The 19,484-nt window shown below is 47.0% G+C and overlaps 55 non-coding genes across 55 annotated transcripts; all 55 read right to left on the reverse strand.

Moving 5' to 3' along the window:
* Positions 1–203: 203 nt before the first annotated feature.
* On the reverse strand, positions 204–322 carry LOC136211966 (5S ribosomal RNA). The gene has a single exon (XR_010679147.1). It is a non-coding gene; the product is annotated as a 5S ribosomal RNA (ribosomal RNA).
* Positions 323–581: 259 nt separating this feature from the next.
* LOC136214353 (5S ribosomal RNA) lies at positions 582–700 on the reverse strand. The gene has a single exon (XR_010681443.1). It is a non-coding gene; the product is annotated as a 5S ribosomal RNA (ribosomal RNA).
* A 183-nt stretch (positions 701–883) lies between these two features.
* On the reverse strand, positions 884–1,002 carry LOC136212568 (5S ribosomal RNA). Its single transcript, XR_010679717.1, has one exon. It is a non-coding gene; the product is annotated as a 5S ribosomal RNA (ribosomal RNA).
* A 258-nt stretch (positions 1,003–1,260) lies between these two features.
* LOC136211744 (5S ribosomal RNA) lies at positions 1,261–1,379 on the reverse strand. The gene has a single exon (XR_010678935.1). It is a non-coding gene; the product is annotated as a 5S ribosomal RNA (ribosomal RNA).
* A 258-nt stretch (positions 1,380–1,637) lies between these two features.
* LOC136212035 (5S ribosomal RNA) lies at positions 1,638–1,756 on the reverse strand. Its single transcript, XR_010679213.1, has one exon. It is a non-coding gene; the product is annotated as a 5S ribosomal RNA (ribosomal RNA).
* A 259-nt stretch (positions 1,757–2,015) lies between these two features.
* LOC136211755 (5S ribosomal RNA) lies at positions 2,016–2,134 on the reverse strand. The gene has a single exon (XR_010678946.1). It is a non-coding gene; the product is annotated as a 5S ribosomal RNA (ribosomal RNA).
* Positions 2,135–2,317: 183 nt separating this feature from the next.
* LOC136212569 (5S ribosomal RNA) lies at positions 2,318–2,436 on the reverse strand. Its single transcript, XR_010679718.1, has one exon. It is a non-coding gene; the product is annotated as a 5S ribosomal RNA (ribosomal RNA).
* Positions 2,437–2,619: 183 nt separating this feature from the next.
* LOC136211767 (5S ribosomal RNA) lies at positions 2,620–2,738 on the reverse strand. Its single transcript, XR_010678958.1, has one exon. It is a non-coding gene; the product is annotated as a 5S ribosomal RNA (ribosomal RNA).
* A 258-nt stretch (positions 2,739–2,996) lies between these two features.
* LOC136211779 (5S ribosomal RNA) lies at positions 2,997–3,115 on the reverse strand. The gene has a single exon (XR_010678970.1). It is a non-coding gene; the product is annotated as a 5S ribosomal RNA (ribosomal RNA).
* Positions 3,116–3,374: 259 nt separating this feature from the next.
* LOC136213736 (5S ribosomal RNA) lies at positions 3,375–3,493 on the reverse strand. The gene has a single exon (XR_010680842.1). It is a non-coding gene; the product is annotated as a 5S ribosomal RNA (ribosomal RNA).
* Positions 3,494–3,676: 183 nt separating this feature from the next.
* LOC136212570 (5S ribosomal RNA) lies at positions 3,677–3,795 on the reverse strand. Its single transcript, XR_010679719.1, has one exon. It is a non-coding gene; the product is annotated as a 5S ribosomal RNA (ribosomal RNA).
* Positions 3,796–4,053: 258 nt separating this feature from the next.
* Positions 4,054–4,172, reverse strand: LOC136211791 (5S ribosomal RNA). Its single transcript, XR_010678981.1, has one exon. It is a non-coding gene; the product is annotated as a 5S ribosomal RNA (ribosomal RNA).
* A 258-nt stretch (positions 4,173–4,430) lies between these two features.
* Positions 4,431–4,549, reverse strand: LOC136211803 (5S ribosomal RNA). The gene has a single exon (XR_010678992.1). It is a non-coding gene; the product is annotated as a 5S ribosomal RNA (ribosomal RNA).
* A 258-nt stretch (positions 4,550–4,807) lies between these two features.
* Positions 4,808–4,926, reverse strand: LOC136212136 (5S ribosomal RNA). The gene has a single exon (XR_010679309.1). It is a non-coding gene; the product is annotated as a 5S ribosomal RNA (ribosomal RNA).
* A 183-nt stretch (positions 4,927–5,109) lies between these two features.
* Positions 5,110–5,228, reverse strand: LOC136211713 (5S ribosomal RNA). The gene has a single exon (XR_010678906.1). It is a non-coding gene; the product is annotated as a 5S ribosomal RNA (ribosomal RNA).
* A 258-nt stretch (positions 5,229–5,486) lies between these two features.
* LOC136212385 (5S ribosomal RNA) lies at positions 5,487–5,605 on the reverse strand. The gene has a single exon (XR_010679546.1). It is a non-coding gene; the product is annotated as a 5S ribosomal RNA (ribosomal RNA).
* Positions 5,606–5,942: 337 nt separating this feature from the next.
* LOC136211967 (5S ribosomal RNA) lies at positions 5,943–6,061 on the reverse strand. The gene has a single exon (XR_010679148.1). It is a non-coding gene; the product is annotated as a 5S ribosomal RNA (ribosomal RNA).
* A 259-nt stretch (positions 6,062–6,320) lies between these two features.
* LOC136212150 (5S ribosomal RNA) lies at positions 6,321–6,439 on the reverse strand. Its single transcript, XR_010679322.1, has one exon. It is a non-coding gene; the product is annotated as a 5S ribosomal RNA (ribosomal RNA).
* A 183-nt stretch (positions 6,440–6,622) lies between these two features.
* On the reverse strand, positions 6,623–6,741 carry LOC136212571 (5S ribosomal RNA). The gene has a single exon (XR_010679720.1). It is a non-coding gene; the product is annotated as a 5S ribosomal RNA (ribosomal RNA).
* A 258-nt stretch (positions 6,742–6,999) lies between these two features.
* On the reverse strand, positions 7,000–7,118 carry LOC136211816 (5S ribosomal RNA). Its single transcript, XR_010679006.1, has one exon. It is a non-coding gene; the product is annotated as a 5S ribosomal RNA (ribosomal RNA).
* Positions 7,119–7,376: 258 nt separating this feature from the next.
* On the reverse strand, positions 7,377–7,495 carry LOC136212036 (5S ribosomal RNA). Its single transcript, XR_010679214.1, has one exon. It is a non-coding gene; the product is annotated as a 5S ribosomal RNA (ribosomal RNA).
* Positions 7,496–7,754: 259 nt separating this feature from the next.
* LOC136211828 (5S ribosomal RNA) lies at positions 7,755–7,873 on the reverse strand. Its single transcript, XR_010679018.1, has one exon. It is a non-coding gene; the product is annotated as a 5S ribosomal RNA (ribosomal RNA).
* Positions 7,874–8,056: 183 nt separating this feature from the next.
* On the reverse strand, positions 8,057–8,175 carry LOC136212572 (5S ribosomal RNA). The gene has a single exon (XR_010679721.1). It is a non-coding gene; the product is annotated as a 5S ribosomal RNA (ribosomal RNA).
* Positions 8,176–8,358: 183 nt separating this feature from the next.
* On the reverse strand, positions 8,359–8,477 carry LOC136213341 (5S ribosomal RNA). Its single transcript, XR_010680457.1, has one exon. It is a non-coding gene; the product is annotated as a 5S ribosomal RNA (ribosomal RNA).
* A 337-nt stretch (positions 8,478–8,814) lies between these two features.
* On the reverse strand, positions 8,815–8,933 carry LOC136211968 (5S ribosomal RNA). The gene has a single exon (XR_010679149.1). It is a non-coding gene; the product is annotated as a 5S ribosomal RNA (ribosomal RNA).
* Positions 8,934–9,192: 259 nt separating this feature from the next.
* LOC136212151 (5S ribosomal RNA) lies at positions 9,193–9,311 on the reverse strand. Its single transcript, XR_010679323.1, has one exon. It is a non-coding gene; the product is annotated as a 5S ribosomal RNA (ribosomal RNA).
* A 183-nt stretch (positions 9,312–9,494) lies between these two features.
* Positions 9,495–9,613, reverse strand: LOC136212573 (5S ribosomal RNA). The gene has a single exon (XR_010679722.1). It is a non-coding gene; the product is annotated as a 5S ribosomal RNA (ribosomal RNA).
* Positions 9,614–9,871: 258 nt separating this feature from the next.
* Positions 9,872–9,990, reverse strand: LOC136211840 (5S ribosomal RNA). Its single transcript, XR_010679029.1, has one exon. It is a non-coding gene; the product is annotated as a 5S ribosomal RNA (ribosomal RNA).
* A 258-nt stretch (positions 9,991–10,248) lies between these two features.
* Positions 10,249–10,367, reverse strand: LOC136212037 (5S ribosomal RNA). Its single transcript, XR_010679215.1, has one exon. It is a non-coding gene; the product is annotated as a 5S ribosomal RNA (ribosomal RNA).
* A 259-nt stretch (positions 10,368–10,626) lies between these two features.
* LOC136211852 (5S ribosomal RNA) lies at positions 10,627–10,745 on the reverse strand. Its single transcript, XR_010679040.1, has one exon. It is a non-coding gene; the product is annotated as a 5S ribosomal RNA (ribosomal RNA).
* A 183-nt stretch (positions 10,746–10,928) lies between these two features.
* LOC136212574 (5S ribosomal RNA) lies at positions 10,929–11,047 on the reverse strand. The gene has a single exon (XR_010679723.1). It is a non-coding gene; the product is annotated as a 5S ribosomal RNA (ribosomal RNA).
* Positions 11,048–11,230: 183 nt separating this feature from the next.
* On the reverse strand, positions 11,231–11,349 carry LOC136213342 (5S ribosomal RNA). Its single transcript, XR_010680458.1, has one exon. It is a non-coding gene; the product is annotated as a 5S ribosomal RNA (ribosomal RNA).
* Positions 11,350–11,532: 183 nt separating this feature from the next.
* LOC136211864 (5S ribosomal RNA) lies at positions 11,533–11,651 on the reverse strand. Its single transcript, XR_010679051.1, has one exon. It is a non-coding gene; the product is annotated as a 5S ribosomal RNA (ribosomal RNA).
* A 183-nt stretch (positions 11,652–11,834) lies between these two features.
* Positions 11,835–11,953, reverse strand: LOC136212576 (5S ribosomal RNA). The gene has a single exon (XR_010679724.1). It is a non-coding gene; the product is annotated as a 5S ribosomal RNA (ribosomal RNA).
* A 200-nt stretch (positions 11,954–12,153) lies between these two features.
* LOC136211875 (5S ribosomal RNA) lies at positions 12,154–12,272 on the reverse strand. The gene has a single exon (XR_010679062.1). It is a non-coding gene; the product is annotated as a 5S ribosomal RNA (ribosomal RNA).
* Positions 12,273–12,530: 258 nt separating this feature from the next.
* Positions 12,531–12,649, reverse strand: LOC136213276 (5S ribosomal RNA). The gene has a single exon (XR_010680397.1). It is a non-coding gene; the product is annotated as a 5S ribosomal RNA (ribosomal RNA).
* Positions 12,650–12,907: 258 nt separating this feature from the next.
* LOC136213277 (5S ribosomal RNA) lies at positions 12,908–13,026 on the reverse strand. Its single transcript, XR_010680398.1, has one exon. It is a non-coding gene; the product is annotated as a 5S ribosomal RNA (ribosomal RNA).
* Positions 13,027–13,284: 258 nt separating this feature from the next.
* On the reverse strand, positions 13,285–13,403 carry LOC136213279 (5S ribosomal RNA). Its single transcript, XR_010680399.1, has one exon. It is a non-coding gene; the product is annotated as a 5S ribosomal RNA (ribosomal RNA).
* Positions 13,404–13,661: 258 nt separating this feature from the next.
* On the reverse strand, positions 13,662–13,780 carry LOC136211887 (5S ribosomal RNA). The gene has a single exon (XR_010679073.1). It is a non-coding gene; the product is annotated as a 5S ribosomal RNA (ribosomal RNA).
* Positions 13,781–14,038: 258 nt separating this feature from the next.
* On the reverse strand, positions 14,039–14,157 carry LOC136212038 (5S ribosomal RNA). Its single transcript, XR_010679216.1, has one exon. It is a non-coding gene; the product is annotated as a 5S ribosomal RNA (ribosomal RNA).
* A 259-nt stretch (positions 14,158–14,416) lies between these two features.
* Positions 14,417–14,535, reverse strand: LOC136211899 (5S ribosomal RNA). Its single transcript, XR_010679084.1, has one exon. It is a non-coding gene; the product is annotated as a 5S ribosomal RNA (ribosomal RNA).
* Positions 14,536–14,718: 183 nt separating this feature from the next.
* On the reverse strand, positions 14,719–14,837 carry LOC136212577 (5S ribosomal RNA). Its single transcript, XR_010679725.1, has one exon. It is a non-coding gene; the product is annotated as a 5S ribosomal RNA (ribosomal RNA).
* A 183-nt stretch (positions 14,838–15,020) lies between these two features.
* Positions 15,021–15,139, reverse strand: LOC136213343 (5S ribosomal RNA). The gene has a single exon (XR_010680459.1). It is a non-coding gene; the product is annotated as a 5S ribosomal RNA (ribosomal RNA).
* A 258-nt stretch (positions 15,140–15,397) lies between these two features.
* LOC136213280 (5S ribosomal RNA) lies at positions 15,398–15,516 on the reverse strand. Its single transcript, XR_010680400.1, has one exon. It is a non-coding gene; the product is annotated as a 5S ribosomal RNA (ribosomal RNA).
* A 258-nt stretch (positions 15,517–15,774) lies between these two features.
* LOC136211911 (5S ribosomal RNA) lies at positions 15,775–15,893 on the reverse strand. The gene has a single exon (XR_010679095.1). It is a non-coding gene; the product is annotated as a 5S ribosomal RNA (ribosomal RNA).
* A 183-nt stretch (positions 15,894–16,076) lies between these two features.
* LOC136213281 (5S ribosomal RNA) lies at positions 16,077–16,195 on the reverse strand. The gene has a single exon (XR_010680401.1). It is a non-coding gene; the product is annotated as a 5S ribosomal RNA (ribosomal RNA).
* A 258-nt stretch (positions 16,196–16,453) lies between these two features.
* On the reverse strand, positions 16,454–16,572 carry LOC136213282 (5S ribosomal RNA). The gene has a single exon (XR_010680402.1). It is a non-coding gene; the product is annotated as a 5S ribosomal RNA (ribosomal RNA).
* A 258-nt stretch (positions 16,573–16,830) lies between these two features.
* LOC136213283 (5S ribosomal RNA) lies at positions 16,831–16,949 on the reverse strand. The gene has a single exon (XR_010680403.1). It is a non-coding gene; the product is annotated as a 5S ribosomal RNA (ribosomal RNA).
* Positions 16,950–17,207: 258 nt separating this feature from the next.
* Positions 17,208–17,326, reverse strand: LOC136211923 (5S ribosomal RNA). Its single transcript, XR_010679106.1, has one exon. It is a non-coding gene; the product is annotated as a 5S ribosomal RNA (ribosomal RNA).
* A 258-nt stretch (positions 17,327–17,584) lies between these two features.
* On the reverse strand, positions 17,585–17,703 carry LOC136212039 (5S ribosomal RNA). The gene has a single exon (XR_010679217.1). It is a non-coding gene; the product is annotated as a 5S ribosomal RNA (ribosomal RNA).
* Positions 17,704–17,962: 259 nt separating this feature from the next.
* On the reverse strand, positions 17,963–18,081 carry LOC136211935 (5S ribosomal RNA). The gene has a single exon (XR_010679118.1). It is a non-coding gene; the product is annotated as a 5S ribosomal RNA (ribosomal RNA).
* A 183-nt stretch (positions 18,082–18,264) lies between these two features.
* LOC136212579 (5S ribosomal RNA) lies at positions 18,265–18,383 on the reverse strand. Its single transcript, XR_010679727.1, has one exon. It is a non-coding gene; the product is annotated as a 5S ribosomal RNA (ribosomal RNA).
* Positions 18,384–18,566: 183 nt separating this feature from the next.
* Positions 18,567–18,685, reverse strand: LOC136213344 (5S ribosomal RNA). Its single transcript, XR_010680460.1, has one exon. It is a non-coding gene; the product is annotated as a 5S ribosomal RNA (ribosomal RNA).
* Positions 18,686–18,868: 183 nt separating this feature from the next.
* Positions 18,869–18,987, reverse strand: LOC136211947 (5S ribosomal RNA). The gene has a single exon (XR_010679130.1). It is a non-coding gene; the product is annotated as a 5S ribosomal RNA (ribosomal RNA).
* Positions 18,988–19,170: 183 nt separating this feature from the next.
* LOC136214240 (5S ribosomal RNA) lies at positions 19,171–19,289 on the reverse strand. Its single transcript, XR_010681336.1, has one exon. It is a non-coding gene; the product is annotated as a 5S ribosomal RNA (ribosomal RNA).
* Between the last annotated feature and the right edge of the window lie 195 nt (positions 19,290–19,484).

Raw genomic sequence — 19,484 nt, forward strand, 5'->3', positions numbered from 1 at the left:
TGCTCATCCTTCACGTGCATGCACAAGCCCCCGGACCCCAAACACTGACCCCCGCCTCGAAAACGTGCACGCCATGGTGAAAAAAAAAATTAAATAATTAAAAAATGCATGTTGCAAAAAAGTTTGGGCCCGCCTCGAAAACGTGCACGCCATGGTGAAAAAAAAATTAAATAATTAAAAAATGCACGTTGCAAAAAAGTTTAGGGGTGCAACACGAGGACTTCCCAAGAGGTCACCCATCTTAGTACTACTCTCGCCCAAGCACATTTAACTTCGGAGTTCTGATGGGATCCGGTGCATTAGTGCTGGTATGATCGCACCCGTCATCCCATGCAAAAACTAAGCATATATTCCATATTGGGCGCCCCTTTCTCCCGTATGCTCATCCTTCACGTGCATGCACAAGCCCCCGGACCCCAAACACTGACCCCCGCCTCGAAAACGTGCACGCCATGGTGAAAAAAAAATTAAATAATTAAAAAATGCACGTTGCAAAAAAGTTTGGGCCCGCCTCGAAAACGTGCACGCCATGGTGAAAAAAAAATTAAATAATTAAAAAATGCACGTTGCAAAAAAGTTTGGTGGTGCAACACGAGGACTTCCCAAGAGGTCACCCATCTTAGTACTACTCTCGCCCAAGCACGTTTGACTTCGGAGTTCTGATGGGATCCGGTGCATTAGTGCTGGTATGATCGCACCCGTCATCCCATGCAAAAACTAAGCATATATTCCATACTGGGCGCCCCTTTCTCCCGTATGCTCATCCTTCACGTGCATGCACAAGCCCCTGGACCCCAAACACTGACCCCCGCCTCGAAAACATGCACGCCATGGTGAAAAAAAAAATTAAATAATTAAAAAATGCACGTTGCAAAAAAGTTTGGGGGTGCAACACGAGGACTTCCCAAGAGGTCAACCATCTTAGTACTACTCTCGCCCAAGCACGTTTAACTTCGGAGTTCTGATGGGATCCGGTGCATTAGTGCTGGTATGATCGCACCCGTCATCACATGCAAAAACTAAGCATATATTCCATACTGGGCGCCCCTTTCTCCCGTATGCTCATCCTTCACGTGCATGCACAAGACCCCGGACCCCAAACACTGACCCCCGCCTCGAAAACGTGCACGCCATGGTGAAAAAAAATTAAATAATTAAAAAATGCACGTTGCAAAAAAGTTTGGGCCCGCCTCGAAAACGTGCACGCCATGGTGAAAAAAAAATTAAATAATTAAAAAATGCACGTTATAAAAAAGTTTAGGGGTGCAACACGAGGACTTCCCAAGAGGTCACCCATCTTAGTACTACTCTCGCCCAAGCACGTTTAACTTCGGAGTTCTGATGGGATCCGGTGCATTAGTGCTGGTATGATCGCACCCGTCATCCCATGCAAAAACTAAGCATATATTCCATACTGGGCGCCCCTTTCTCCCGTATGCTCATCCTTCACGTGCATGCACAAGCCCCCGGACCCCAAACACTGACCCCCGCCTCGAAAACGTGCACGCCATGGTGAAAAAAAATTAAATAATTAAAAAATGCACGTTGCAAAAAAGTTTGGGCCCGCCTCGAAAACGTGCACGCCATGGTGAAAAAAAAATTAAATAATTAAAAAATGCACGTTGCAAAAAAGTTTAGGGGTGCAACACGAGGACTTCCCAAGAGGTCACCCATCTTAGTACTACTCTCGCCCAAGCACGTTTCACTTCGGAGTTCTGATGGGATCCGGTGCATTAGTGCTGGTATGATCGCACCCGTCATCCCATGCAAAAACTAAGCATATATTCCATACTGGGCGCCCCTTTCTCCCGTATGCTCATCCTTCACGTGCATGCACAAGCCCCCGGACCCCAAACACTGACCCCCGCCTCGAAAACGTGCACGCCATGGTGAAAAAAAAATTAAATAATTAAAAAATGCACGTTGCAAAAAAGTTTGGGCCCGCCTCGAAAACGTGCACGCCATGGTGAAAAAAAAATTAAATAATTAAAAAATGCACGTTGCAAAAAAGTTTGGGGGTGCAACACGAGGACTTCCCAAGAGGTCACCCATCTTAGTACTACTCTCGCCCAAGCACGTTTAACTTCGGAGTTCTGATGGGATCCGGTGCATTAGTGCTGGTATGATCGCACCCGTCATCCCATGCAAAAACTAAGCATATATTCCATACTGGGCGCCCCTTTCTCCCGTATGCTCATCCTTCACGTGCATGCACAAGCCCCCGGACCCCAAACACTGACCCCCGCCTCGAAAACATGCACGCCATGGTGAAAAAAAAAATTAAATAATTAAAAAATGCACGTTGCAAAAAAGTTTGGGGGTGCAACACGAGGACTTCCCAAGAGGTCAACCATCTTAGTACTACTCTCGCCCAAGCACGTTTAACTTCGGAGTTCTGATGGGATCCGGTGCATTAGTGCTGGTATGATCGCACCCGTCATCACATGCAAAAACTAAGCATATATTCCATACTGGGCGCCCCTTTCTCCCGTATGCTCATCCTTCACGTGCATGCACAAGCCCCCGGACCCCAAACACTGACCCCCGCCTCGAAAACGTGCACGCCATGGTGAAAAAAAAAATTAAATAATTAAAAAATGCACGTTGCAAAAAAGTTTAGGGGTGCAACACGAGGACTTCCCAAGAGGTCACCCATCTTAGTACTACTCTCGCCCAAGCACGTTTAACTTCGGAGTTCTGATGGGATCCGGTGCATTAGTGCTGGTATGATCGCACCCGTCATCCCATGCAAAAACTAAGCATATATTCCATACTGGGCGCCCCTTTCTCCCGTATGCTCATCCTTCACGTGCATGCACAAGCCCCCGGACCCCAAACACCGACCCCCGCCTCGAAAACGTGCACGCCATGGTGAAAAAAAATTAAATAATTAAAAAATGCACGTTGCAAAAAAGTTTGGGCCCGCCTCGAAAACGTGCACGCCATGGTGAAAAAAAAATTAAATAATTAAAAAATGCACGTTGCAAAAAAGTTTAGGGGTGCAACACGAGGACTTCCCAAGAGGTCACCCATCTTAGTACTACTCTCGCCCAAGCACGTTTAACTTCGGAGTTCTGATGGGATCCGGTGCATTAGTGCTGGTATGATCGCACCCGTCATCCCATGCAAAAACTAAGCATATATTCCATACTGGGCTCCCCTTTCTCCCGTATGCTCATCCTTCACGTGCATGCACAAGCCCCCGGACCCCAAACACTGACCCCCGCCTCGAAAACGTGCACGCCATGGTGAAAAAAAAATTAAATAATTAAAAAATGCACGTTGCAAAAAAGTTTGGGCCCGCCTCGAAAACGTGCACGCCATGGTGAAAAAAAAATTAAATAATTAAAAAATGCACGTTGCAAAAAAGTTTGGGGGTGCAACACGAGGACTTCCCAAGAGGTCACCCATCTTAGTACTACTCTCGCCCAAGCAAGTTTAACTTCGGAGTTCTGATGGGATCCGGTGCATTAGTGCTGGTATGATCGCACCCGTCATCCCATGCAAAAACTAAGCATATATTCCATACTGGGCGCCCCTTTCTCCCGTATGCTCATCCTTCACGTGCATGCACAAGCCCCCGGACCCCAAACACTGACCCCCGCCTCGAAAACATGCACGCCATGGTGAAAAAAAAAATTAAATAATTAAAAAATGCACGTTGCAAAAAAGTTTGGGGGTGCAACACGAGGACTTCCCAAGAGGTCAACCATCTTAGTACTACTCTCGCCCAAGCACGTTTAACTTCGGAGTTCTGATGGGATCCGGTGCATTAGTGCTGGTATGATCGCACCCGTCATCACATGCAAAAACTAAGCATATATTCCATACTGGGCGCCCCTTTCTCCCGTATGCTCATCCTTCACGTGCATGCACAAGCCCCCGGACCCCAAACACTGACCCCCGCCTCGAAAACGTGCACGCCATGGTGAAAAAAAATTAAATAATTAAAAAATGCACGTTGCAAAAAAGTTTGGGCCCGCCTCGAAAACGTGCACGCCATGGTGAAAAAAAAATTAAATAATTAAAAAATGCACGTTATAAAAAAGTTTAGGGGTGCAACACGAGGACTTCCCAAGAGGTCACCCATCTTAGTACTACTCTCGCCCAAGCACGTTTAACTTCGGAGTTCTGATGGGATCCGGTGCATTAGTGCTGGTATGATCGCACCCGTCATCACATGCAAAAACTAAGCATATATTCCATACTGGGCGCCCCTTTCTCCCGTATGCTCATCCTTCACGTGCATGCACAAGCCCCCGGACCCCAAAAACTGACCCCCGCCTCGAAAACGTGCACGCCATGGTGAAAAAAAATTAAATAATTAAAAAATGCACGTTGCAAAAAAGTTTGGGCCCGCCTCGAAAACGTGCACGCCATGGTGAAAAAAAAATTAAATAATTAAAAAATGCACGTTGCAAAAAAGTTTAGGGGTGCAACACGAGGACTTCCCAAGAGGTCACCCATCTTAGTACTACTCTCGCCCAAGCACGTTTAACTTCGGAGTTCTGATGGGATCCGGTGCATTAGTGCTGGTATGATCGCACCCGTCATCCCATGCAAAAACTAAGCATATATTCCATACTGGGCGCCCCTTTCTCCCGTATGCTCATCCTTCACGTGCATGCACAAGCCCCCGGACCCCAAACACTGACCCCCGCCTCGAAAACGTGCACGCCATGGTGAAAAAAAATTAAATAATTAAAAAATGCACGTTGCAAAAAAGTTTGGGCCCGCCTCGAAAACGTGCACGCCATGGTGAAAAAAAAATTAAATAATTAAAAAATGCACGTTGCAAAAAAGTTTAGGGGTGCAACACGAGGACTTCCCAAGAGGTCACCCATCTTAGTACTACTCTCGTCCAAGCACGTTTAACTTCGGAGTTCTGATGGGATCCGGTGCATTAGTGCTGGTATGATCGCACCCGTCATCCCATGCAAAAACTAAGCATATATTCCATACTGGGCGCCCCTTTCTCCCGTATGCTCATCCTTCACGTGCATGCACAAGCCCCCGGACCCCAAACACTGACCCCCGCCTCGAAAACATGCACGCCATGGTGAAAAAAAAAATTAAATAATTAAAAAATGCACGTTGCAAAAAAGTTTGGGGGTGCAACACGAGGAGTTCCCAAGAGGTCACCCATCTTAGTACTACTCTCGCCCAAGCACGTTTAACTTCGGAGTTCTGATGGGATCCGGTGCATTAGTGCTGGTATGATCGCACCCGTCATCACATGCAAAAACTAAGCATATATTCCATACTGGGCGCCCCTTTCTCCCGTATGCTCATCCTTCACGTGCATGCACAAGCCCCCGGAGCCCAAACACTGACCCCCGCCTCGAAAACGTGCACGCCATGGTGAAAAAAAATTAAATAATTAAAAAATGCACGTTGCAAAAAAGTTTGGGCCCGCCTCGAAAACGTGCACGCCATGGTGAAAAAAAAATTAAATAATTAAAAAATGCACGTTATAAAAAAGTTTAGGGGTGCAACACGAGGACTTCCCAAGAGGTCACCCATCTTAGTACTACTCTCGCCCAAGCACGTTTAACTTCAGAGTTCTGATGGGATCCGGTGCATTAGTGCTGGTATGATCGCACCCGTCATCCCATGCAAAAACTAAGCATATATTCCATACTGGGCGCCCCTTTCTCCCGTATGCTCATCCTTCACGTGCATGCACAAGCCCCCGGACCCCAAACACTGACCCCCGCCTCGAAAACGTGCACGCCATGGTGAAAAAAAAATTAAATAATTAAAAAATGCACGTTGCAAAAAAGTTTGGGCCCGCCTCGAAAACGTGCTCGCCATGGTGAAAAAAAAAATTAAATAATTAAAAAATGCATGTTGCAAAAAAGTTTGGGCCCGCCTCGAAAACGTGCACGCCATGGTGAAAAAAAAATTAAATAATTAAAAAATGCACGTTGCAAAAAAGTTTAGGGGTGCAACACGAGGACTTCCCAAGAGGTCACCCATCTTAGTACTACTCTCGCCCAAGCACATTTAACTTCGGAGTTCTGATGGGATCCGGTGCATTAGTGCTGGTATGATCGCACCCGTCATCCCATGCAAAAACTAAGCATATATTCCATATTGGGCGCCCCTTTCTCCCGTATGCTCATCCTTCACGTGCATGCACAAGCCCCCGGACCCCAAACACTGACCCCCGCCTCGAAAACGTGCACGCCATGGTGAAAAAAAAATTAAATAATTAAAAAATGCACGTTGCAAAAAAGTTTGGGCCCGCCTCGAAAACGTGCACGCCATGGTGAAAAAAAAATTAAATAATTAAAAAATGCACGTTGCAAAAAAGTTTGGGGGTGCAACACGAGGACTTCCCAAGAGGTCACCCATCTTAGTACTACTCTCGCCCAAGCACGTTTGACTTCGGAGTTCTGATGGGATCCGGTGCATTAGTGCTGGTATGATCGCACCCGTCATCCCATGCAAAAACTAAGCATATATTCCATACTGGGCGCCCCTTTCTCCCGTATGCTCATCCTTCACGTGCATGCACAAGCCCCCGGACCCCAAACACTGACCCCCGCCTCGAAAACATGCACGCCATGGTGAAAAAAAAAATTAAATAATTAAAAAATGCACGTTGCAAAAAAGTTTGGGGGTGCAACACGAGGACTTCCCAAGAGGTCAACCATCTTAGTACTACTCTCGCCCAAGCACGTTTAACTTCGGAGTTCTGATGGGATCCGGTGCATTAGTGCTGGTATGATCGCACCCGTCATCACATGCAAAAACTAAGCATATATTCCATACTGGGCGCCCCTTTCTCCCGTATGCTCATCCTTCACGTGCATGCACAAGACCCCGGACCCCAAACACTGACCCCCGCCTCGAAAACGTGCACGCCATGGTGAAAAAAAATTAAATAATTAAAAAATGCACGTTGCAAAAAAGTTTGGGCCCGCCTCGAAAACGTGCACGCCATGGTGAAAAAAAAATTAAATAATTAAAAAATGCACGTTATAAAAAAGTTTAGGGGTGCAACACGAGGACTTCCCAAGAGGTCACCCATCTTAGTACTACTCTCGCCCAAGCACGTTTAACTTCGGAGTTCTGATGGGATCCGGTGCATTAGTGCTGGTATGATCGCACCCGTCATCCCATGCAAAAACTAAGCATATATTCCATACTGGGCGCCCCTTTCTCCCGTATGCTCATCCTTCACGTGCATGCACAAGCCCCCGGACCCCAAACACTGACCCCCGCCTCGAAAACGTGCACGCCATGGTGAAAAAAAATTAAATAATTAAAAAATGCACGTTGCAAAAAAGTTTGGGCCCGCCTCGAAAACGTGCACGCCATGGTGAAAAAAAAATTAAATAATTAAAAAATGCACGTTGCAAAAAAGTTTAGGGGTGCAACACGAGGACTTCCCAAGAGGTCACCCATCTTAGTACTACTCTCGCCCAAGCACGTTTCACTTCGGAGTTCTGATGGGATCCGGTGCATTAGTGCTGGTATGATCGCACCCGTCATCCCATGCAAAAACTAAGCATATATTCCATACTGGGCGCCCCTTTCTCCCGTATGCTCATCCTTCACGTGCATGCACAAGCCCCCGGACCCCAAACACTGACCCCCGCCTCGAAAACGTGCACGCCATGGTGAAAAAAAAATTAAATAATTAAAAAATGCACGTTGCAAAAAAGTTTGGGCCCGCCTCGAAAACGTGCACGCCATGGTGAAAAAAAAATTAAATAATTAAAAAATGCACGTTGCAAAAAAGTTTGGGGGTGCAACACGAGGACTTCCCAAGAGGTCACCCATCTTAGTACTACTCTCGCCCAAGCACGTTTAACTTCGGAGTTCTGATGGGATCCGGTGCATTAGTGCTGGTATGATCGCACCCGTCATCCCATGCAAAAACTAAGCATATATTCCATACTGGGCGCCCCTTTCTCCCGTATGCTCATCCTTCACGTGCATGCACAAGCCCCCGGACCCCAAACACTGACCCCCGCCTCGAAAACATGCACGCCATGGTGAAAAAAAAAATTAAATAATTAAAAAATGCACGTTGCAAAAAAGTTTGGGGGTGCAACACGAGGACTTCCCAAGAGGTCAACCATCTTAGTACTACTCTCGCCCAAGCACGTTTAACTTCGGAGTTCTGATGGGATCCGGTGCATTAGTGCTGGTATGATCGCACCCGTCATCACATGCAAAAACTAAGCATATATTCCATACTGGGCGCCCCTTTCTCCCGTATGCTCATCCTTCACGTGCATGCACAAGCCCCCGGACCCCAAACACTGACCCCCGCCTCGAAAACGTGCACGCCATGGTGAAAAAAAAAATTAAATAATTAAAAAATGCACGTTGCAAAAAAGTTTAGGGGTGCAACACGAGGACTTCCCAAGAGGTCACCCATCTTAGTACTACTCTCGCCCAAGCGCGTTTAACTTCGGAGTTCTGATGGGATCCGGTGCATTAGTGCTGGTATGATCGCACCCGTCATCCCATGCAAAAACTAAGCATATATTCCATACTGGGCGCCCCTTTCTCCCGTATGCTCATCCTTCACGTGCATGCACAAGCCCCCGGACCCCAAACACTGACCCCCGCCTCGAAAACGTGCACGCCATGGTGAAAAAAAAATTAAATAATTAAAAAATGCACGTTGCAAAAAAGTTTGGGCCCGCCTCGAAAACGTGCTCGCCATGGTGAAAAAAAAAATTAAATAATTAAAAAATGCATGTTGCAAAAAAGTTTGGGCCCGCCTCGAAAACGTGCACGCCATGGTGAAAAAAAAATTAAATAATTAAAAAATGCACGTTGCAAAAAAGTTTAGGGGTGCAACACGAGGACTTCCCAAGAGGTCACCCATCTTAGTACTACTCTCGCCCAAGCACATTTAACTTCGGAGTTCTGATGGGATCCGGTGCATTAGTGCTGGTATGATCGCACCCGTCATCCCATGCAAAAACTAAGCATATATTCCATATTGGGCGCCCCTTTCTCCCGTATGCTCATCCTTCACGTGCAAGCACAAGCCCCCGGACCCCAAACACTGACCCCCGCCTCGAAAACGTGCACGCCATGGTGAAAAAAAAATTAAATAATTAAAAAATGCACGTTGCAAAAAAGTTTGGGCCCGCCTCGAAAACGTGCACGCCATGGTGAAAAAAAAATTAAATAATTAAAAAATGCACGTTGCAAAAAAGTTTGGGGGTGCAACACGAGGACTTCCCAAGAGGTCACCCATCTTAGTACTACTCTCGCCCAAGCACGTTTGACTTCGGAGTTCTGATGGGATCCGGTGCATTAGTGCTGGTATGATCGCACCCGTCATCCCATGCAAAAACTAAGCATATATTCCATACTGGGCGCCCCTTTCTCCCGTATGCTCATCCTTCACGTGCATGCACAAGCCCCCGGACCCCAAACACTGACCCCCGCCTCGAAAACATGCACGCCATGGTGAAAAAAAAAATTAAATAATTAAAAAATGCACGTTGCAAAAAAGTTTGGGGGTGCAACACGAGGACTTCCCAAGAGGTCAACCATCTTAGTACTACTCTCGCCCAAGCACGTTTAACTTCGGAGTTCTGATGGGATCCGGTGCATTAGTGCTGGTATGATCGCACCCGTCATCACATGCAAAAACTAAGCATATATTCCATACTGGGCGCCCCTTTCTCCCGTATGCTCATCCTTCACGTGCATGCACAAGACCCCGGACCCCAAACACTGACCCCCGCCTCGAAAACGTGCACGCCATGGTGAAAAAAAATTAAATAATTAAAAAATGCACGTTGCAAAAAAGTTTGGGCCCGCCTCGAAAACGTGCACGCCATGGTGAAAAAAAAATTAAATAATTAAAAAATGCACGTTATAAAAAAGTTTAGGGGTGCAACACGAGGACTTCCCAAGAGGTCACCCATCTTAGTACTACTCTCGCCCAAGCACGTTTAACTTCGGAGTTCTGATGGGATCCGGTGCATTAGTGCTGGTATGATCGCACCCGTCATCCCATGCAAAAACTAAGCATATATTCCATACTGGGCGCCCCTTTCTCCCGTATGCTCATCCTTCACGTGCATGCACAAGCCCCCGGACCCCAAACACTGACCCCCGCCTCGAAAACGTGCACGCCATGGTGAAAAAAAATTAAATAATTAAAAAATGCACGTTGCAAAAAAGTTTGGGCCCGCCTCGAAAACGTGCACGCCATGGTGAAAAAAAAATTAAATAATTAAAAAATGCACGTTGCAAAAAAGTTTAGGGGTGCAACACGAGGACTTCCCAAGAGGTCACCCATCTTAGTACTACTCTCGCCCAAGCACGTTTCACTTCGGAGTTCTGATGGGATCCGGTGCATTAGTGCTGGTATGATCGCACCCGTCATCCCATGCAAAAACTAAGCATATATTCCATACTGGGCGCCCCTTTCTCCCGTATGCTCATCCTTCACGTGCATGCACAAGCCCCCGGACCCCAAACACTGACCCCCGCCTCGAAAACGTGCACGCCATGGTGAAAAAAAAATTAAATAATTAAAAAATGCACGTTGCAAAAAAGTTTGGGCCCGCCTCGAAAACGTGCACGCCATGGTGAAAAAAAAATTAAATAATTAAAAAATGCACGTTGCAAAAAAGTTTGGGGGTGCAACACGAGGACTTCCCAAGAGGTCACCCATCTTAGTACTACTCTCGCCCAAGCACGTTTAACTTCGGAGTTCTGATGGGATCCGGTGCATTAGTGCTGGTATGATCGCACCCGTCATCCCATGCAAAAACTAAGCATATATTCCATACTGGGCGCCCCTTTCTCCCGTATGCTCATCCTTCACGTGCATGCACAAGCCCCCGGACCCCAAACACTGACCCCCGCCTCGAAAACATGCACGCCATGGTGAAAAAAAAAATTAAATAATTAAAAAATGCACGTTGCAAAAAAGTTTGGGGGTGCAACACGAGGACTTCCCAAGAGGTCAACCATCTTAGTACTACTCTCGCCCAAGCACGTTTAACTTCGGAGTTCTGATGGGATCCGGTGCATTAGTGCTGGTATGATCGCACCCGTCATCACATGCAAAAACTAAGCATATATTCCATACTGGGCGCCCCTTTCTCCCGTATGCTCATCCTTCACGTGCATGCACAAGCCCCCGGACCCCAAACACTGACCCCCGCCTCGAAAACGTGCACGCCATGGTGAAAAAAAAAATTAAATAATTAAAAAATGCACGTTGCAAAAAAGTTTAGGGGTGCAACACGAGGACTTCCCAAGAGGTCACCCATCTTAGTACTACTCTCGCCCAAGCGCGTTTAACTTCGGAGTTCTGATGGGATCCGGTGCATTAGTGCTGGTATGATCGCACCCGTCATCCCATGCAAAAACTAAGCATATATTCCATACTGGGCGCCCCTTTCTCCCGTATGCTCATCCTTCACGTGCATGCACAAGCCCCCGGACCCCAAACACTGACCACCGCCTCGAAAACGTGCACGCCATGGTGAAAAAAAAAATTAAATAATTAAAAAATGCACGTTGCAAAAAAGTTTGGGGGTGCAACACGAGGACTTCCCAAGAGGTCACCCATCTTAGTACTACTCTCGCCCAAGCACGTTTAACTTCGGAGTTCTGATGGGATCCGGTGCATTAGTGCTGGTATGATCGCACCCGTCATCCCATGCAAAAACTAAGCATATATTCCATACTGGGCGCCCCTTTCTCCCGTATGCTCATCCTTCACGTGCATGCACAAGCCCCCGGACCCCAAACACTGACCCCCGCCTCGAAAACGTGCACGCCATGGTGAAAAAAAAAATTAAATAATTAAAAAATGCACGTTGCAAAAAAGTTTGGGGGTGCAACACGAGGACTTCCCAAGAGGTCAACCATCTTAGTACTACTCTCGCCCAAGCACGTTTAACTTCGGAGTTCTGATGGGATCCGGTGCATTAGTGCTGGTATGATCGCACCCGTCATCACATGCAAAAACTAAGCATATATTCCATACTGGGCGCCCCTTTCTCCCGTATGCTCATCCTTCACGTGCATGCACAAGCCCCCGGACCCCAAACACTGACCCCCGCCTCGAAAACGTGCACGCCATGGTGAAAAAAAATTAAATAATTAAAAAATGCACGTTGCAAAAAAGTTTGGGCCCTATAAAAAAGTTTAGGGGTGCAACACGAGGACTTCCCAAGAGGTCACCCATCTTAGTACTACTCTCGCCCAAGCACGTTTAACTTCGGAGTTCTGATGGGATCCGGTGCATTAGTGCTGGTATGATCGCACCCGTCATCCCATGCAAAAACTAAGCATATATTCCATACTGGGCGCCCCTTTCTCCCGTATGCTCATCCTTCACGTGCATGCACAAGCCCCCGGACCCCAAAAACTGACCCCCGCCTCGAAAACGTGCACGCCATGGTGAAAAAAAATTAAATAATTAAAAAATGCACGTTGCAAAAAAGTTTGGGCCCGCCTCGAAAACGTGCACGCCATGGTGAAAAAAAAATTAAATAATTAAAAAATGCACGTTGCAAAAAAGTTTAGGGGTGCAACACGAGGACTTCCCAAGAGGTCACCCATCTTAGTACTACTCTCGCCCAAGCACGTTTAACTTCGAAGTTCTGATGGGATCCGGTGCATTAGTGCTGGTATGATCGCACCCGTCATCCCATGCAAAAACTAAGCATATATTCCATACTGGGCGCCCCTTTCTCCCGTATGCTCATCCTTCACGTGCATGCACAAGCCCCCGGACCCCAAACACTGACCCCCGCCTCGAAAACGTGCACGCCATGGTGAAAAAAAATTAAATAATTAAAAAATGCACGTTGCAAAAAAGTTTGGGCCCGCCTCGAAAACGTGCACGCCATGGTGAAAAAAAAATTAAATAATTAAAAAATGCACGTTGCAAAAAAGTTTAGGGGTGCAACACGAGGACTTCCCAAGAGGTCACCCATCTTAGTACTACTCTCGCCCAAGCACGTTTAACTTCGAAGTTCTGATGGGATCCGGTGCATTAGTGCTGGTATGATCGCACCCGTCATCCCATGCAAAAACTAAGCATATATTCCATACTGGGCGCCCCTTTCTCCCGTATGCTCATCCTTCACGTGCATGCACAAGCCCCCGGACCCCAAACACTGACCCCCGCCTCGAAAACGTGCACGCCATGGTGAAAAAAAATTAAATAATTAAAAAATGCACGTTGCAAAAAAGTTTGGGCCCGCCTCGAAAACGTGCACGCCATGGTGAAAAAAAAATTAAATAATTAAAAAATGCACGTTGCAAAAAAGTTTAGGGGTGCAACACGAGGACTTCCCAAGAGGTCACCCATCTTAGTACTACTCTCGCCCAAGCACGTTTAACTTCGAAGTTCTGATGGGATCCGGTGCATTAGTGCTGGTATGATCGCACCCGTCATCACATGCAAAAACTAAGCATATATTCCATACTGGGCGCCCCTTTCTCCCGTATGCTCATCCTTCACGTGCATGCACAAGACCCCGGACCCCAAACACTGACCCCCGCCTCGAAAACGTGCACGCCATGGTGAAAAAAAATTAAATAATTAAAAAATGCACGTTGCAAAAAAGTTTGGGCCCGCCTCGAAAACGTGCACGCCATGGTGAAAAAAAAATTAAATAATTAAAAAATGCACGTTATAAAAAAGTTTAGGGGTGCAACACGAGGACTTCCCAAGAGGTCACCCATCTTAGTACTACTCTCGCCCAAGCACGTTTAACTTCGGAGTTCTGATGGGATCCGGTGCATTAGTGCTGGTATGATCGCACCCGTCATCCCATGCAAAAACTAAGCATATATTCCATACTGGGCGCCCCTTTCTCCCGTATGCTCATCCTTCACGTGCATGCACAAGCCCCCGGACCCCAAACACTGACCCCCGCCTCGAAAACGTGCACGCCATGGTGAAAAAAAATTAAATAATTAAAAAATGCACGTTGCAAAAAAGTTTGGGCCCGCCTCGAAAACGTGCACGCCATGGTGAAAAAAAAATTAAATAATTAAAAAATGCACGTTGCAAAAAAGTTTAGGGGTGCAACACGAGGACTTCCCAAGAGGTCACCCATCTTAGTACTACTCTCGCCCAAGCACGTTTCACTTCGGAGTTCTGATGGGATCCGGTGCATTAGTGCTGGTATGATCGCACCCGTCATCCCATGCAAAAACTAAGCATATATTCCATACTGGGCGCCCCTTTCTCCCGTATGCTCATCCTTCACGTGCATGCACAAGCCCCCGGACCCCAAACACTGACCCCCGCCTCGAAAACGTGCACGCCATGGTGAAAAAAAAATTAAATAATTAAAAAATGCACGTTGCAAAAAAGTTTGGGCCCGCCTCGAAAACGTGCACGCCATGGTGAAAAAAAAATTAAATAATTAAAAAATGCACGTTGCAAAAAAGTTTGGGGGTGCAACACGAGGACTTCCCAAGAGGTCACCCATCTTAGTACTACTCTCGCCCAAGCACGTTTAACTTCGGAGTTCTGATGGGATCCGGTGCATTAGTGCTGGTATGATCGCACCCGTCATCCCATGCAAAAACTAAGCATATATTCCATACTGGGCGCCCCTTTCTCCCGTATGCTCATCCTTCACGTGCATGCACAAGCCCCCGGACCCCAAACACTGACCCCCGCCTCGAAAACATGCACGCCATGGTGAAAAAAAAAATTAAATAATTAAAAAATGCACGTTGCAAAAAAGTTTGGGGGTGCAACACGAGGACTTCCCAAGAGGTCAACCATCTTAGTACTACTCTCGCCCAAGCACGTTTAACTTCGGAGTTCTGATGGGATCCGGTGCATTAGTGCTGGTATGATCGCACCCGTCATCACATGCAAAAACTAAGCATATATTCCATACTGGGCGCCCCTTTCTCCCGTATGCTCATCCTTCACGTGCATGCACAAGCCCCCGGACCCCAAACACTGACCCCCGCCTCGAAAACGTGCACGCCATGGTGAAAAAAAAAATTAAATAATTAAAAAATGCACGTTGCAAAAAAGTTTAGGGGTGCAACACGAGGACTTCCCAAGAGGTCACCCATCTTAGTACTACTCTCGCCCAAGCGCGTTTAACTTCGGAGTTCTGATGGGATCCGGTGCATTAGTGCTGGTATGATCGCACCCGTCATCCCATGCAAAAACTAAGCATATATTCCATACTGGGCGCCCCTTTCTCCCGTATGCTCATCCTTCACGTGCATGCACAAGACCCCGGACCCCAAACACTGACCCCCGCCTCGAAAACGTGCACGCCATGGTGAAAAAAAATTAAATAATTAAAAAATGCACGTTGCAAAAAAGTTTGGGCCCGCCTCGAAAACGTGCACGCCATGGTGAAAAAAAAATTAAATAATTAAAAAATGCACGTTGCAAAAAAGTTTAGGGGTGCAACACGAGGACTTCCCAAGAGGTCACCCATCTTAGTACTACTCTCGCCCAAGCACGTTTAACTTCGAAGTTCTGATGGGATCCGGTGCATTAGTGCTGGTATGATCGCACCCGTCATCACATGCAAAAACTAAGCATATATTCCATACTGGGCGCCCCTTTCTCCCGTATGCTCATCCTTCACGTGCATGCACAAGACCCCGGACCCCAAACACTGACCCCCGCCTCGAAAACGTGCACGCCATGGTGAAAAAAAATTAAATAATTAAAAAATGCACGTTGCAAAAAAGTTTGGGCCCGCCTCGAAAACGTGCACGCCATGGTGAAAAAAAAATTAAATAATTAAAAAATGCACGTTATAAAAAAGTTTAGGGGTGCAACACGAGGACTTCCCAAGAGGTCACCCATCTTAGTACTACTCTCGCCCAAGCACGTTTAACTTCGGAGTTCTGATGGGATCCGGTGCATTAGTGCTGGTATGATCGCACCCGTCATCCCATGCAAAAACTAAGCATATATTCCATACTGGGCGCCCCTTTCTCCCGTATGCTCATCCTTCACGTGCATGCACAAGCCCCCGGACCCCAAACACTGACCCCCGCCTCGAAAACGTGCACGCCATGGTGAAAAAAAAAATTAAATAATTAAAAAATGCACGTTGCAAAAAAGTTTAGGGGTGCAACACGAGGACTTCCCAAGAGGTCACCCATCTTAGTACTACTCTCGCCCAAGCACGTTTAACTTCGAAGTTCTGATGGGATCCGGTGCATTAGTGCTGGTATGATCGCACCCGTCATCACATGCAAAAACTAAGCATATATTCCATACTGGGCGCCCCTTTCTCCCGTATGCTCATCCTTCACGTGCATGCACAAGACCCCGGACCCCAAACACTGACCCCCGCCTCGAAAACGTGCACGCCATGGTGAAAAAAAATTAAATAATTAAAAAATGCACGTTGCAAAAAAGTTTGGGCCCGCCTCGAAAACGTGCACGCCATGGTGAAAAAAAAATTAAATAATTAAAAAATGCACGTTGCAAAAAAGTTTAGGGGTGCAACACGAGGACTTCCCAAGAGGTCACCCATCTTAGTACTACTCTCGCCCAAGCACGTTTAACTTCGAAGTTCTGATGGGATCCGGTGCATTAGTGCTGGTATGATCGCACCCGTCATCCCATGCAAAAACTAAGCATATATTCCATACTGGGCGCCCCTTTCTCCCGTATGCTCATCCTTCACGTGCATGCACAAGCCCCCGGACCCCAAACACTGACCCCCGCCTCGAAAACGTGCACGCCATGGTGAAAAAAAATTAAATAATTAAAAAATGCACGTTGCAAAAAAGTTTGGGCCCGCCTCGAAAACGTGCACGCCATGGTGAAAAAAAAATTAAATAATTAAAAAATGCACGTTGCAAAAAAGTTTAGGGGTGCAACACGAGGACTTCCCAAGAGGTCACCCATCTTAGTACTACTCTCGCCCAAGCACGTTTAACTTCGAAGTTCTGATGGGATCCGGTGCATTAGTGCTGGTATGATCGCACCCGTCATCACATGCAAAAACTAAGCATATATTCCATACTGGGCGCCCCTTTCTCCCGTATGCTCATCCTTCACGTGCATGCACAAGACCCCGGACCCCAAACACTGACCCCCGCCTCGAAAACGTGCACGCCATGGTGAAAAAAAATTAAATAATTAAAAAATGCACGTTGCAAAAAAGTTTGGGCCCGCCTCGAAAACGTGCACGCCATGGTGAAAAAAAAATTAAATAATTAAAAAATGCACGTTATAAAAAAGTTTAGGGGTGCAACACGAGGACTTCCCAAGAGGTCACCCATCTTAGTACTACTCTCGCCCAAGCACGTTTAACTTCGGAGTTCTGATGGGATCCGGTGCATTAGTGCTGGTATGATCGCACCCGTCATCCCATGCAAAAACTAAGCATATATTCCATACTGGGCGCCCCTTTCTCCCGTATGCTCATCCTTCACGTGCATGCACAAGCCCCCGGAACCCAAACACTGACCCCCGCCTCGAAAACGTGCACGCCATGGTGAAAAAAAATTAAATAATTAAAAAATGCACGTTGCAAAAAAGTTTGGGCCCGCCTCGAAAACGTGCACGCCATGGTGAAAAAAAAATTAAATAATTAAAAAATGCACGTTGCAAAAAAGTTTAGGGGTGCAACACGAGGACTTCCCAAGAGGTCACCCATCTTAGTACTACTCTCGCCCAAGCACGTTTCACTTCGGAGTTCTGATGGGATCCGGTGCATTAGTGCTGGTATGATCGCACCCGTCATCCCATGCAAAAACTAAGCATATATTCCATACTGGGCGCCCCTTTCTCCCGTATGCTCATCCTTCACGTGCATGCACAAGCCCCCGGACCCCAAACACTGACCCCCGCCTCGAAAACGTGCACGCCATGGTGAAAAAAAAATTAAATAATTAAAAAATGCACGTTGCAAAAAAGTTTGGGCCCGCCTCGAAAACGTGCACGCCATGGTGAAAAAAAAATTAAATAATTAAAAAATGCACGTTGCAAAAAAGTTTGGGGGTGCAACACGAGGACTTCCCAAGAGGTCACCCATCTTAGTACTACTCTCGCCCAAGCACGTTTAACTTCGGAGTTCTGATGGGATCCGGTGCATTAGTGCTGGTATGATCGCACCCGTCATCCCATGCAAAAACTAAGCATATATTCCATACTGGGCGCCCCTTTCTCCCGTATGCTCATCCTTCACGTGCATGCACAAGCCCCCGGACCCCAAACACTGACCCCCGCCTCGAAAACATGCACGCCATGGTGAAAAAAAAAATTAAATAATTAAAAAATGCACGTTGCAAAAAAGTTTGGGGGTGCAACACGAGGACTTCCCAAGAGGTCAACCATCTTAGTACTACTCTCGCCCAAGCACGTTTAACTTCGGAGTTCTGATGGGATCCGGTGCATTAGTGCTGGTATGATCGCACCCGTCATCACATGCAAAAACTAAGCATATATTCCATACTGGGCGCCCCTTTCTCCCGTATGCTCATCCTTCACGTGCATGCACAAGCCCCCGGACCCCAAACACTGACCCCCGCCTCGAAAACGTGCACGCCATGGTGAAAAAAAAAATTAAATAATTAAAAAATGCACGTTGCAAAAAAGTTTAGGGGTGCAACACGAGGACTTCCCAAGAGGTCACCCATCTTAGTACTACTCTCGCCCAAGCGCGTTTAACTTCGGAGTTCTGATGGGATCCGGTGCATTAGTGCTGGTATGATCGCACCCGTCATCCCATGCAAAAACTAAGCATATATTCCATACTGGGCGCCCCTTTCTCCCGTATGCTCATCCTTCACGTGCATGCACAAGCCCCCGGACCCCAAACACTGACCCCCGCCTCGAAAACGTGCACGCCATGGTGAAAAAAAAAATTAAATAATTAAAAAATGCACGTTGCAAAAAATTTTGGGGGTGCAACACGAGGACTTCCCAAGAGGTCACCCATCTTAGTACTACTCTCGCCCAAGCACGTTTAACTTCGGAGTTCTGATGGGATCCGGTGCATTAGTGCTGGTATGATCGCACCCGTCATCCCATGCAAAAACTAAGCATATATTCCATACTGGGCGCCCCTTTCTCCCGTATGCTCATCCTTCACGTGCATGCACAAGCCCCCGGACCCCAAACACTGACCCCCGCCTCGAAAACGTGCACGCCATGGTGAAAAAAAAAATTAAATAATTAAAAAATGCACGTTGCAAAAAAGTTTGGGGGTGCAACACGAGGACTTCCCAAGAGGTGAACCATCTTAGTACTACTCTCGCCCAAGCACGTTTAACTTCGGAGTTCTGATGGGATCCGGTGCATTAGTGCTGGTATGATCGCACCCGTCATCACATGCAAAAACTAAGCATATATTCCATACTGGGCGCCCCTTTCTCCCGTATGCTCATCCTTCACGTGCATGCACAAGCCCCCGGACCCCAAACACTGACCCCCGCCTCGAAAACGTGCACGCCATGGTGAAAAAAAATTAAATAATTAAAAAATGCACGTTGCAAAAAAGTTTGGGCCCGCCTCGAAA

Source organism: Euphorbia lathyris, chromosome 1, assembly GCF_963576675.1.
Source record: "Euphorbia lathyris chromosome 1, ddEupLath1.1, whole genome shotgun sequence".
NCBI lineage: Eukaryota > Viridiplantae > Streptophyta > Magnoliopsida > Malpighiales > Euphorbiaceae > Euphorbia > Euphorbia lathyris.